Raw genomic sequence first — 14655 nt, forward strand, 5'->3', positions numbered from 1 at the left:
ACGTGCTCAGTGTCATGACCAGATGTTGCCTTTTGAAAATAGATGTATGAGTGCTGCCAGCATTGCTGCAGAGGTTGGAGGCGTGGAGGGTCAGCCTGTCAGTGCTCAGACCACACGCTACACATCGTCCCACAAGGAAGCCTCCTCTGAAGATAATGCACAAGAAACCCCACAAACAGTTTGCTGTAGACAAGCAGACTAAGGCCATGGATTACCTGTGGTCTGATGAGACCAAGACAAACTTATTTGGTTTAGATGGTGTCAAGGGTATGTGGCGGCAACCAGGTGAGGAGTACAATGACAAGTGGGTCTTGCCTACAGTCATGCATGGTGGTGGGATGTCATTGTTTGGGGCTGCATGACTGCTGCTGGTATCTGAGAGCTACAGTTAAAGGAGGTAACCATGAATGCCAACATGTACTGTGACATACTCAAGCAGAGCATGATCCCAGCCCTTCAGAAACTGGGTCATAGGACAGTATTCCTACATGATAACAACCCCAAACACACCTCCAAAAACACCAGTGTCTTGCTAAATAAACTGAGGAGGTAAAAGTACTTGACTGGCCAAGCATGTCTCCAGACTTAAACCCTATTGAGCATCTGTGGGGCATTCTCAAATGGAAGGTGGAGGACACAAGGTGTCTAACATCCACCAGGTCCACGATGTCATCATGGAGGAGTGGAAGAGGATTCCAGTGACACTCTGTGAAACTCTGCCTCCACCATGTCTGACAGATAATGCAACATGCTTCAGATCGCGAGCTGTTTTCTTTTCCTGTTATTTTCACACAAGTTAATCCTGGTTTCATCTGTCCATAGACCTTTTTCATAACTCTGCAGGCTTTTTTAAATGGCTGTAGTTCCTGAACAAAAATGCTTGTAAACCCCCTTAAAATTAACACTATGTGTCTGCACTTAAATCACCTGAAGTGCAGATTCTCTACTGTTTGATTTAAAATCCATTGTGGTGTTGGCTTATTAAAAAATGCCAAAGAAACAACACAATATTTAAAATAAAGAAAAATCTTCAGAAATATAAAGGCCAAGAAAACAAAGCCTGAAATTACACCTATTTTTTTAATACTTGATATAAAAATCGAATTATATAGTCTTATCTCTTGGAGCTAGATGGATTAAGAACTCACCTTTCCGTCTTCAACACTCTGACTTACGCTCCACTTAGAGTGGGGTAATATTATGTGCTGCTGAACTGAAATGTGGGTTGTTTTCTTTGCTTCATTTCTGTCAAGTTAAAAAAACATTTAACTATTCAAGCGGTTGTTACTCACCCTGTTTATTCAAATGTTCTCGAGCATGCACTCGCCAATCAAATCATATTAGGCATATATATTTAGTATCAAATGTGATGTTGCATCTAAGTTTTTTTTTAGATACAAGGTGCACAGTGTGAAATGCAATAAACTTATAAGACTGTGAAAATATTACAGTCTGACGGTGCCTTAAGGCTTGGAGAGTTGTTGGTAATTTAGCCTTGGATATGTAGATGCAAACTGAGGATATAAGCTTGCTGTGCATATACTGTTAATAATATACAGAAAGGGAGTGATGCATAGGTTTTACAAGGCAATAAACTCAGCAACATGAAAGTACTAAGAACCTTTGATTACTTAGTGAGAACTTCATCAAAAAGGTCTCAAAGTGATGTCGCCCAGCTTGACATTTTCTAATATAAATGCTCATCATTTTCATCATCTGACATTTTTTCCATAATGTCCTTTGTAAAGGTAAATCTCTAGCTGTGCAGGTCCAGATGAAACTCCGCATCATCTAATTATGTGATGTGTCATCTGAGCTTTATTCAGCATTAAGCAAGTTATGGTATCAAATGAGACCTTTGATAATAATAATATAAAAGAGGAATGTGTTTTCTGGATTTTTGGTTGATATTTTGTCTCTTGATGAAGATGAAATTAGCATAAAATTAAGAAAAGACTCTTATTTTCTTTTTAAGTGAGCAAGCTTACAAATTATGTTAGAGACTAGAAAAAGCTGGTATAAATTACAATTTATAATTTTTAAATACATTTTGACATTAGACGGTGAAACTTTTTGTCCTGTTGGCACACACTTCCTAAAGTAAACTCAAGAAAACAGAAGGTGAATTGCTATATTTAATCACACCGGGGTTTGACATCTATCCAGAGGCTATTATTTATGAGCAAGCGCGTGCCGTCTACCTTGATTTTTAAGTGCAGAGAAAAAGCTGTGACATGTGATTAAGGAGCAACTGCCAGGCGAGAATAGCCATCTGGAAACAGCTACAAGTAGGTAATTAGTACTGAAAAAAACACACACCCTTCCAGCTGCAGAAGAAGAAAATATATTGAATATATTTAGCTCCTCTGAGGACCACAGAGATGCTGCTCATTAGCAGTTAATGGAAAAATGTTTTACTTTTCGACAGCAGTCAGGTTTCTTTGAATCAATATGCCCAATGCAACTCTTATGTGGCCACTAAAATTACCTACACGTTATATTGAATTGTAAGACAACACACAGTGAATCAGTTCTTTGTATTCTCTTTCTGTTTCTATTACTATATAGATAGAATACATTGAGATGAAGCTTAAAAGCATCTTTTAACATAAGACAACAGATGGCATGGTTTCTTATTCCAGCAACTTGGGAATTCGTGCAATTTGTTATGCAGATTTCACTACTCAGAGAAGTTTTGTGCCCTTAATGTATATCTGCAAGTCGGTGCCTATTCATGTAAAATTATTACCTTTCAAATATCCATTGAGACCAGCTGCAATCTTTTCACAATGTGATTCCAATAGCTTGGAAAATCAGCACTGTGCTGGTACTCTAATGATCTATAGCACACATTAAAAAGAGAAGAGTGATCTTAAGAGAAAAGAGACGTTTAATAAAAACCGCAGCAACAGCTGCCAATTCATGCTAACTATCCCCTAAAAACTGTTAAAATCAAATGACATCATTAAACACAGACCCACAGTTTAAATGCTGAGCTCTATTTTTTTGGTCTTTTAAAGTGGCACAAAAATCTGTGTTTTCAATACAAATCACTCATCCCATATAGGCAGAAAAGGCAACTGTGAAGCTTATTGTTTGCTGCTCAGCGGAGAGCCAAGGCTCTAGCCTGTGTAGAATAATAGGGGTTATAATGGATTCAAAAAGTGCAAAGCTTATCAGTGACAAGTATTAAAATGCCCACAGAAACCAGTCTTGCAGCTTAATCCACAACACAGCACAACATTCAAAGTTTCCTTTGTATTGCATCAAAAAGCCCTCTTTCATTGAAATACAAAAATTTCAAGCTTACTCCACGTTAAGTTTGTCTTTCATCTTTCTGATCTGTCATACTTCAAAGTAATACATGAAAAAATATTGTTAAATGGATAGCTACAGTCTGTGACTAATATGATGGAGTATCAGTTTTTAAAGAAGTCACAGTCAAAAATTATAAAAAGAGGCATTCTTTAAATCTAAAGAAAAAGAAAACCTCCCTAGTGAGAAGAAAATATGAAAATGTATCAATTCAATTAATCTGTCGGTTTCTACACAAAGCCTTCTACTACATGGGCACGTCAAATAAAAGCCTGCTGAACTGACTTAATTTGTTCACACACGTCTGTCAGCAAAATACGTGCCCCTTGAGACAGAATGAAAATGAAGTGATTGCTTCCCTTTTGATCTCATATGGTTACGCTTATTAGCACACAGTATCTAAACCTGTCCAAAGGCCATATGGAAGCAGCCTGCCATTTCCAGACAAATGCACAAGTATGAATTAGTGTGGAGTTCAGTTTTGATTTTCAAGTGGCATTACCAACGCGTGCAAAACACCATGCCTCTGTAATCAGTGTGTGACACAGCACTGTGCGATGGGAAAGAACACGAACTACAACGTGCAGTAATGTCAGTCATCTCGGTGGATTCCAGAGATACGTGGAGAAACAGTTGCGACTGACCTGTCACTTGCAAGGGCGGCTAGAAGTCTGCCTCAATGAGAGGAGGGACGAGGCGCATTATGCTAGAACAAATGAAGCATGAGCTGTCAGAATCTGTCTGACTGCCAGGCTAATACGGACCATAGCAAACCAAAATTACTGCCTGCAGCGAGAGACATTTTATAATTTTACTGTGATTATCTTTTTCTTTTGAAATAATATTTATATGTAATATGGAATAGGGTCTCTCTTTGCTTTGGATGTATTTGACAGCTGCCATTCTGCATCAGTTTTACAGAAATCTGTCTCTGCAAGCACCCCAGTGTCAGAACTTTAAGCTACTATAGTAGTATAACAGTGCTGAAGCATGAAAAACATGACGTTTAATCCCGAAATATAAAAGTGTCCAGTGATATGAAGTGTACATGGTAATACATGGTAAAAGGTTATAGAATTTGTTACTGTTTTGATACAAAATATATAATCTCTGATAAAATACGTGAAATACTGGTTCTATTGTTTTCAGCACTGTTTTCTGGAAACCCTTACCCTCTGTTGTATTTCCCAGGCATCAGCTATATGTTCTGTGACTGTTACCGACAGAAACAAATTCTCCCGTTTCATGGCTGATAATAAATGACTAAATAAATCACAAAGCCTCTTATGGCTCAAAATATCCAAATCTGAGGTCTAATCTTTGACTCCAAGCTTTGTTTTGACACATGAGTTGCTTTTTTCAGTTTAAGAAAATGTATCAATTATGATTATTATTTTCTCTCTACTCAGGTGTCGTGCAAAATTCCAACACCTACATTTAGTCTCAGATGAGAGACGACCATATCACTTCCTTTCTTGCTACATTACACCAAATATCTGTTAGCTACAGAACTGATTCTAAACTTTTTATAAACACTTTTTAAACTAAATGGCTTTCCACTTACCTACATCACAGATTTACTTTACTCGTGAACTGGGCTGCTGCCTACATTCCTCAATTACCTTTCTAATTGCAGCCTCAGCCCACCTCATTCCCTGCAGCTGTGGGACTCTTTAGTGCTAACTTAGTTTAGCAAACTCAAATCACTCCTCGGAACTTTCTTTCACAGGAAGACTCTTTCTTTCTTTATTTGTACAGTAAAGTGATTGCTCATCTTCTTTTATACTCCTCCTTACATCTGTTTTTAATTTTAATGGTTATTATTCACACAGTTGTTTTTTTTCTTTAGGTTTCGCGCACTAGTTTTATTATTTTATTGGTTTTTTTGCTCTAACAGTGTTGAACTCTATTATATTTTATGCTCTATTTTTATGGTTTTACTGTGTGTTATACAAATATTGTTGCAAATGCAAAAACAGTCACTGAAGGGCCGCCTTCATTTGATATCCAAATGCTCACATTTCACTGAACTTGCATTGAAATACATGAAATAGTCAAAAACTGAGAAATGTAAGTACACAGATATGCAATCCCTGGTAAGTCCCAGACTCTCGTTACATGTCCTTTTCATTTAAGGGTTTATTAATGGAGTCCTATGAAAGTAAAAATGCAATAAAGATCAATAAGACAGAGACTTTGTGACAGATATTAGATTTTTAAAAATAGTGTAAAATGAATAAGAGCTAAGGTTTTATTATATTGCTCATGGATATGTGAAGCATGCTGTAGGAGTTTTAGACACACTCATTACATTTGCTCAGCAGCCAAGTGGACCACAGTTGGAGAGTTTGAGCTGTGTCACAGTGTCGGAGCCAACACTGTCATTACTGAGGACCATCTCGTTAAAATGGACAGCTGTGTGTATGAGGCCTGCTTGTAATCTTGTAGATACCTGATGGGCTCTACATAAAAGCTCCTATAAGTCCCATCTGACATGTTTGAGCTGCATACAGAATATTCTCCCTGTGTTTTCTTTTCTGCTGTCAAAGGTCCTACACACAGATCCGCTCACTTGCATCTTTAAACACTTACTAAAGCCTGACTGTGGAATAATGCAACACTGATGTAAAGTCTATTATGTTAATTGAGGAGAATGTCTTGATAACAGTTGCCCTCTCCTTGCTTTGTTTTATTGGTCATGAAAAACCTGTTTCTCTATAATCAAATGAAAAATGGTTTAGAAGACAGAAAGCAATGAAAAACAGGTATAGTGAAAAGTAATAAACAGTATATATGGTATACAGTTTCAGTTCAGTAATTCTTACAAAGCTTCCTCGAAGGACACAGTTCAGCAAAATAGCCAAATGAGGAGGATACAACCATAGACACAAGGACTAAGGGTCATTAAAGATCACCCAAGACAAGGAACACAGTGACAGACTGACATCAAACAAAAAGAAGCAGAAAACAGGAGACAATTTTTAAGACAAGCTGTACAGGAAAGGTTGCTGTCAGTGGCAATCTTGAGGGACTGGATACAGATGAAGCACAGAAAAGAGGAAAACTGCAGTGCAAGGCCTACACAAGGCACTGAGTGCACAATACTCACAATATTTAGGATGATTAGTGAGCAACTTTTTTTATGGCTTAATATATTCAGAATCTGATTTACCAAAGCCACTCTAGCAATTTTAATGATCCCCCAGCGCAAACTAAATATTAAACACTGTTAAAGCTTCTAAAAGAGGGTGTCATCCAACAGTGTTGGAGGCCGCTCTAACTGGAAAACAGAGCATAGCAGGGGTTAGGTGCTCAAGGGGAGAACACACTTAAAAGCTAATGTTTTATGATGTTTCCAACCAGTTTCCCCTTTGTCAGTTTTTTTAAATTTATCTTTAAAAATGCTGAGGTCGCTAATTGATTCATTTTGTTGCTAGTTTAAGTAATTGCAATTATATTTTTTTCAGCTTTTTCAAGGGCAAACCCTTAAATGCTTCTACAAGATTTACACTCATCCCTTCAGTAGTTATTTTATGCAGGCGCATGAATATTGCCCTCATGGTGGTACTGGAGGTCAAATCAGGGAACGAATAAAATCATTAGGATTAATCATCCCTTTCTCCTGAGTCTCTAGACCTAATCTCCTTCCTCCTCTTTTCACATCACCATTCTCATCATCCAGTGTTGAGATTTGGCACATCCCACAGATTTTGTGTAACAACAGGCCTGCCATTAATTATGCTAATTCTACTTTTGGGGCTGTAAAGCTAAATCTGTCTGGGTAGCTTTTAGCACGATAAATATCCACTCCATTATAGCTGACATGCTATGGTTTAGACCCCAGCTCTATTGTGTGTGCAATAAATGTCTACAGATTATCTACTAAGCAGGAAAGGATGCCATTTAGTATTACAGCAAATAGTTCAATGCACAGAAAACACAGACAGACAAGGTCATTTGTGAAAGGTGATTCTGACGCTGATGTGCAATCTAAATGTTTAAAGAAACCTGCAAATTTCTGTAGTTAAATGGTCTCCAGGACAGGACAGGAAACAACTGCTGCTTGCAGCATACAAAAATAAAAATGTTTTCCTCTCGCATGTAAGCGTCATGATGACAGTTGCTAATTATTGCATGTGCTGTGCCCACCCCCTGGTTTTTGTTTTTGTCTCATCTTCCCTCTGGTGTGACATACAAGCAGTTAGTTTTGCTTGCAAGTTGCCTGCTAATTTCCCTGAGGTAAAGTAAGTTGCTTGCTTGCATTAGCTAAACACTTATTCAGTTTGATCATTTCAGCTTTGGTGGATAAAAAACAATGAGGTTAGACAGTGAGAACTGAACTAATATGGAGCGTAATAATATCCGGGACGCTCATAACCAAAAGTGAACTGTAATTGTGGGAAAATGGAAACAGGGACAAGACAATCATTTAGCATTTATTTCACATATTAATGTTTAAATGTAACGCATAAGTACAGCTTAATATCGCAGTAAAAATTCGTCAGTATTAACTGATCTGATCTGTCCTCTCCCTCTCTAGGAAAAAGGAAAGTTCTGTCGTTGCTCTGATCTAGCTCAAAGGAACAAAATCTATAGTTTGTTTTCCCCTGAACTCGTTTCACTCTATTATGCTGCCACAAGGAAAAAAAAATTCATGTCACCTGCACAGAAAAAAAGCCACTGCCTTTAGCAGTCTTTCTGTCAACAAACAGGAATCCCTTATACATATAACTGATGCTACACCTGTAATAAATCAAAAAACCTTTTCCACAACTGAGAAACTCCAGCTGTGTCAATGTGAACTGAACGATTTATGCAAATCAGAATTGATTCACTACATGAAAGTAACTAGGAAAAAAACACGTCTTGATGGATTGTGAAACAGAAGCAGCATGTGTGAAATGAATCTTCATTAAAGGAAGTCAATAAGTAATTCAATATGTCGAAGGAGCAGGTACTAATTAAACACTGGACGATATAAACTCAGTGTGTCTCCCGAGATGTTAAGTCCGTCAGGCTTACAATAACACCTGCTAATACCAGTAAAACATGCCAACTATGCAAGCGCTCTGAGTGCTTGACTTTCATTAGTGTCGGAGCAGGTGATTAGTTGAAGAATGCAAACCAAGAGTTCAGACGTTACAGTTTCAAACGAGACCAACAAAGAATGTTGGATTTGATCATTTTTATGTGCCAGGTGCCTTTAAAGAAAATACTTTAAAGTTAAGCACCAGTATGTATGTAATATGTAACCACAAAGAGTCAAACCACAGAATTCAATTTAGACTTATAAACAATCATACTGGAAAGCATCATGCAAAATTAAGAACGTGGATGCTGTCCAGATGGCACAGGGAGTCAAAACAATGAAATGCTGCTGCTCACAGAAAGGTGGCAGGGAGTAAGGACTAAAGGAGATAACAAGCAGAAACAAGGATAATGATGTGGTTATTTCTTCCACAGAACACATAAAAACCACTCAGACTCAAAACTAGACCTGACTACAGGTCGTAGTGCTGCTGTATTAAGACAAAATAAAGTGCAATACAGTAGTTACAGTAATAACTGCAGTTGCTTATAGTTAGCACTGCTGTCTAAAAGCAAGAGGGGTCTTGGGTTCAAACCCAGGTTTGGTCCTTTTGAGTAGCATCTGCAGGTTTTTCTCCAGCCAGTGAAGAAAAAAAGCCCAGGTAATAATACCTTTGTCAGCCCTGGACACACTTAATTTCCAGTATATCTTCTAGTGTTTATTGTTAATGACTAAATATATCTAAAATATAACACCTGCATTGGCTTATGTATTATTATAGCATTATGGGCTCAGCAGGACAGTAGTCTGCATGACAAAGAACACTCAATCCAGAGCAAAAGGTCAAATTCAAAGCGTAACCGTGAACCTCTGCTTTTCATCTGACCACATACTGTGCTTTCATAAAGTAACTGGTTTTCATTGCAGTGACTGCAGTTCCCCTGCTTTGTGATGTTTGTCGGACAGACGGGAAGCCGATGTGTCTTTAATCTAGAGCTAATAGTGTGAGTTTCAGTATGGGCACTAGAGAGCATGAGAGTGACTCTGGGAATCCAGTGGGAAGCAATCCAACATCAATCTTCATTCTGAGACAGTCAGTGAATGCTAAAAATAAACACATTAAGCTGACATTGACAAAATGCCACAGTTTGCACTATGAACCTGGAGGTGCCTCCTATACAAAGAGGAAAGCACATAATGCTGAGACCAAGCACAGAAATCTGATGGTCAATTGTTTGGGTGATAGAGCGATAATATACTGTGGCAACTAATAGAGATGAGAGGGGAGGATAAGCAAAATCACAGAAGTTCCAAGTTACAGCTTTGTACAGTCTTACAAGTGAGGTAATTAAATGGAATCTAACATCTGGTTTGCCATGTCTGCTAAATATTTAATTAGCTGAAAGTATAGTATTTCAAGTGGGTAAGCATGCAGAGGGTCTTGGTGCTGTATGACTTTGCTGGGGCTATTCTTATCTGGCGTATATCAGTGAACACAACTATGATAAAGGCTAGCACCGGGTACTTGTGAACAGTCTACATTGGTGGTAAAATTCTGCTCAGTGAAAATGGATGAAAATGGATTAAGTTGATGCTTTAATTTGTTTTCAGAATGCAGAACCTGCTTTTGTTTTTACGGTCGAGATTTGGTCCTCAATTTAATTTTTGTCGAATCAGCAGTGATTACAAATACATAAAATGTGAGTTTCTTTCTCATTTCTAGCTTTTACATGATGACTTCATATATTTTTGTTGAACGCCTTCACGTTCCAGCAAGTACTCGTGCGGTGTGCAAGTTTCTCCTGCTATTAATTACTATCAGCAATTTATCGGCGCCTGTTCTGAACAATAACACTGGAATGACATCAGGTCATGACAGGAGACAGTGTTTGCGTGCATGTACAGTGTGTCTGGCTGTGTTTGTGCATTTGTGACAGCAAGGACAGCTGAAAGTGAACGTGAGTGAGTTATTACACAGACCAAGCTCGCTCATTCAGCCATTGTTTCTGATGCAAACTTCCCCACATTGAAAAATCTCAGATTTTCAATAGATATTACAAGACTGTCATCTATTTTTCTAAGGAAATTAAACAATACATTCCCAACAGTGTTAGCTGCTTGAGAGAAGCTAGCACATTGTGTAGAGAGTATTGGTTTATAAGAAAGGCTGGCAACTGGCCAGCAAGTAAGTAAGTAAGTCTGGTGTTAATCCTGAGTCGCAGGGAGTTCTAATTACAGGAGAAAAATGTGAATAAGATCAAAATGTACAATCTTCAAATGTACAATAGCAACTGCTCTTTAGTGTGTGGTACAGAATGCATGTGGACATTTATTGCATATCTTCTTTTGCAGTGAATAAATTAATACACTCTGTGTTTGTATAGCTTTTGTTGTACTCTACGATACATTTATCAGGTATGTTTTGTTGTCCCTACAATCAAAAGCACACAGATAACAAAACTCTCCCAGGTTCGTATCACAGTTAGTGCTAAACCTTGCAAATAACAGTGTCTATAATCTGAAACACAACACCTGCTTCTGTTGCAGTGTGTGCCATCATGATTTATAAGTCTGCACAGAGAACAGCAGCATCAGTTTAATCTATAAAGGGTAGCTGGTTGAATGGTTGAAAAAGTCCAGGTGGTTGCAGAGTCAGGAGAAAAGGTGCTGGCACCAGGTCACAGCCCGTCTGCCGTCAACAGCACTCGCTCTGGACCTCAACTTAATCTAATATATACAAGTCAGCTAGAGAGAAAGGAAAAAAACTAATTAAAAGCTCCACTATTTGAACCTTGTGAAATAACTTCACTCTGATAAGGTGCTGATGTGGTGGTGATTGAGCCACAGTACTTCCTGTCCTCTCATTCCCTTTGGCACTGCCCGTGAACTAACATTTCAGGCACACTTGCATGCACATTGAGCTGTCATTTTCATTTTGCACATTCATTCAAACACATTCAAAGCAAACAGTGCAGCTGAACACAAGTACGAGCATGCAGCTTTAGCAAGAGAAAAAAAAAAAGAGCTGACATACGTTGCCTCAGTGAGTGATGTGAGGACTCATTCCTGGGTGAGAGTCAGAGATCAGTCTGCCAGAGCCATCTGTCAAGCAGGCTGGGTACAAAGGAAGTAGGAGCAAGTGTCCCTCTCCCTCCTTCCTGTGCTTCTCTTTTGCTTCACAACAAAGTCCCGTGTTGCACTGGAGAAGAGAGCAGCACTCCACGAGCCGGGGAATCCTCTGTCAGACTAAAGCCAATTTGAAGCAGTTTAAATCCCAGATGAGAAGATGGAGCGATGCACCTCCCTCTTCTTGTGGAAACACGACTTGCTCCTGCACAGCTCAAAACCCCCTCTCTCCGTTTCTTCGGTCTCCTTCTCCGTTCTCTTTCTCTCCCCTTCCTGATCCTGCTCCACTTGTACGTTCGCTCGCTCTCTCTCACTCTGGCATGCATTTTTATCCACTGTGGCTCAAGCCCCCACAGGCACGCATGCACACACTGCACTCTCCACACAAACATATGCAAATAACAGAGATAAACAAACACACCAAGAAAAAAAAAGAAAAAAGAAAAACTCCTGTCAGCTTCTTCAGAGTATTTGTCTTCAATGTAACTGGTTACTTCCTGCTGTTATGCAATCGAACGCATGTTCCTGTGTTTTATTCGTGCTATCGACATGTTCTGAAACATAGCACAATATGAAGATAAACGGGGGCTCCTTGGGCTATGAAAAATACAAGGTTGGCGTGTTTGCTGAATTAAATGGGATTATAGTCAGGCTTTGATTTGTGGGTGAGAAAAGCTCACATGTTCAACTACAGCAACGTGTGTGAAGGGATCTAGACTGAACCGAGCACGTTTATTCCTAATTTAAAAAACTAATATGAAGTGAATGTGGACGAATGAACTTGGAAAAGCTGTTTTCCCACCATCACATAAAAAAAGAGCTAAATTGTATGCGTGTCCCTGTTCACATAAACCTACCGTAAGCCTGATCCGATGCTCTCTAGAGATGTTCTATTTTGAGCGTTCGGTCGTAATGCACAACAGAAGAAAGAGGACAGCAAAGCGCTATTATGAGAATCTCCCCTAAAACTACCCTTCCCCCAACACCACCACCACTTCTGCCACCACCTCCCCATCTCCCTCCCTCCATGCTGAAAATCTCCATGGTTTAAGGGGATAGCAGCAGGAGGGAAGGAGGAATATAGTTTTGGGAGAGATATAAATAGTGCTGGAGTGACCTGATCCATTAGCGCTTTGGTGGAGAAAGGTCCAGGCGGCTAAACACAGTGGCAGCTTGGAATAACAAGCGGGCTTGGAAACTGATCAGATCAATTTAGAAGGATATTTTAACACATGCTGTAAAAAATGTCTTTGAGTAAACTGATTTATTGTGAGTGAATACAGAGACGAGACATACCAGTGAGCGAAGGCTTGATGAGCACATATTTTGATGGGGTGTCAGTCAAGTCCAAGAACATTTACAGATTATTCTAGTAAGTACTGAATTCGAACCTTCCCTAGCACACAAACAGAACGATTTGAATCGAGTCTTTAGATTTTTCTGTTTCACCTTTTCTTACTGAGGCTTGAACCCAGTGTTTGTGTTGGCAGATAAGAAAAGAGCAACTGTGTCAACCAGTATGTTAAAGGTGGCCGACAGATATTCTGTTACCTGTTTGATTTTATGAATGTAATGAAGCAAATGTTCCCACTGTGAAGGGCATGTGTTTTATCTACAAAGAAACACACACAACATTTGCATTCGTGTCCACATTTGCTCGCATACACTGTCTGCAAACGAATACACAAATATCTGCCCTTGACCAGGTGACTCGAGAATATACCGAGGCTATCTTGAAAATAAAATGTAGATTGAGAGAATTCAGCTATTTTAACAGAAAAGAGAAAACAAACAAACCAAAAAACCCAATAAACCTACTTTATATGCAGATGAAACTCAAAATAAGTATAACAAATTTGAAATATATTAAAAACAGCCTAATAAAGCTAATCAAAAAAGCCCTGTGTGTTTGTTCCAATAGATGAAAAAGCAAAAGGAATTCAACATCATTAAAAAGTAAGCATGACAGCTCTAATCTGTAAATTAACTCAAGGTTTACAGGGAGTGCAGAATTATTAGGCAAATGAGTATTTTGTCCACATCATCCTCTTCATCCATGTTGTCTTACTCCAAGCTGTATAGGCTCGAAAGCCTACTACCAATTAAGCATATTAGGTGATGTGCATCTCTGTAATGAGAAGGGGTGTGGTCTAATGACATCAACACCCTATATCAGGTGTGCATAATTATTAGGCAACTTCCTTTCCTTTGGCAAAATGGGTCAAAAGAAGGACTTGACAGGCTCAGAAAAGTCAAAAATAGTGAGATATCTTGCAGAGGGATGCAGCAGTCTTAAAATTGCAAAGCTTCTGAAGCGTGATCATCGAACAATCAAGCGTTTCATTCCAAATAGTCAACAGGGTCGCAAGAAGCGTGTGGAAAAACCAAGGCGCAAAATAACTGCCCATGAACTGAGAAAAGTCAAGCATGCAGCTGCCAAGATGCCACTTGCCACCAGTTTGGCCATATTTCAGAGCTGCAACATCACTGGAGTGCCCAAAAGCACAAGGTGTGCAATACTCAGAGACATGGCCAAGGTAAGAAAGGCTGAAAGACGACCACCACTGAACAAGACACATAAGCTGAAACGTCAAGACTGGGCCAAGAAATATCTCAAGACTGATTTTTCTAAGGTTTTATGGACTGATGAAATGAGAGTGAGTCTTGATGGGCCAGATGGATGGGCCCGTGGCTGGATTGGTAAAGGGCAGAGAGCTCCAGTCCGACTCAGACGCCAGCAAGGTGGAGGTGGAGTACTGGTTTGGGCTGGTATCATCAAAGATGAGCTTGTGGGGCCTTTTCGGGTTGAGGATGGAGTCAAGCTCAACTCCCAGTCCTACTGCCAGTTTCTGGAAGACACCTTCTTCAAGCAGTGGTACAGGAAGAAGTCTGCATCCTTCAAGAAAAACATGATTTTCATGCAGGACAATGCTCCATCACACGCGTCCAAGTACGCCACAGCGTGGCTGGCAAGAAAGGGTATAAAAGAAGAAAAACTAATGACATGGCCTCCTTGTTCACCTGATCTGAACCCCATTGAGAACCTGTGATCCATCATCAAATGTGAGATTTACAAGGAGGGAAAACAGTACACCTCTCTGAACAGTGTCTGGGAGGCTGTGGTTGCTGCTGCACGCAATGTTGATGGTGAACAGATCAAAACACTGACAGAATCCATGGATGGC

The 14655-nt window shown here is 39.3% G+C and overlaps 1 protein-coding gene across 12 annotated transcripts in view; it reads right to left on the bottom strand.

Moving 5' to 3' along the window:
- Window positions 1–11781, bottom strand: part of gramd1bb (GRAM domain containing 1Bb) — a 104470-nt gene extending 92689 nt beyond the window's left edge. For 5 of the 12 annotated variants that reach the window (XM_025897958.1, XM_025897954.1, XM_025897956.1 and 2 more), the window contains exon 1: window positions 11379–11780. The gene's annotated coding sequence lies outside the window, so the exon portion shown is untranslated. Of the gene's footprint in view, window positions 1–11378 lie in introns of all 12 variants that reach the window. The other 7 variants (XM_025897970.1, XM_025897961.1, XM_025897952.1 and 4 more) reach the window with 4 other exon arrangements.
- Between the last annotated feature and the right edge of the window lie 2874 nt (window positions 11782–14655).

Source organism: Oreochromis niloticus, linkage group LG14 (genome assembly GCF_001858045.2).
Source record: "Oreochromis niloticus isolate F11D_XX linkage group LG14, O_niloticus_UMD_NMBU, whole genome shotgun sequence".
Classification (NCBI taxonomy): domain Eukaryota; kingdom Metazoa; phylum Chordata; class Actinopteri; order Cichliformes; family Cichlidae; genus Oreochromis; species Oreochromis niloticus.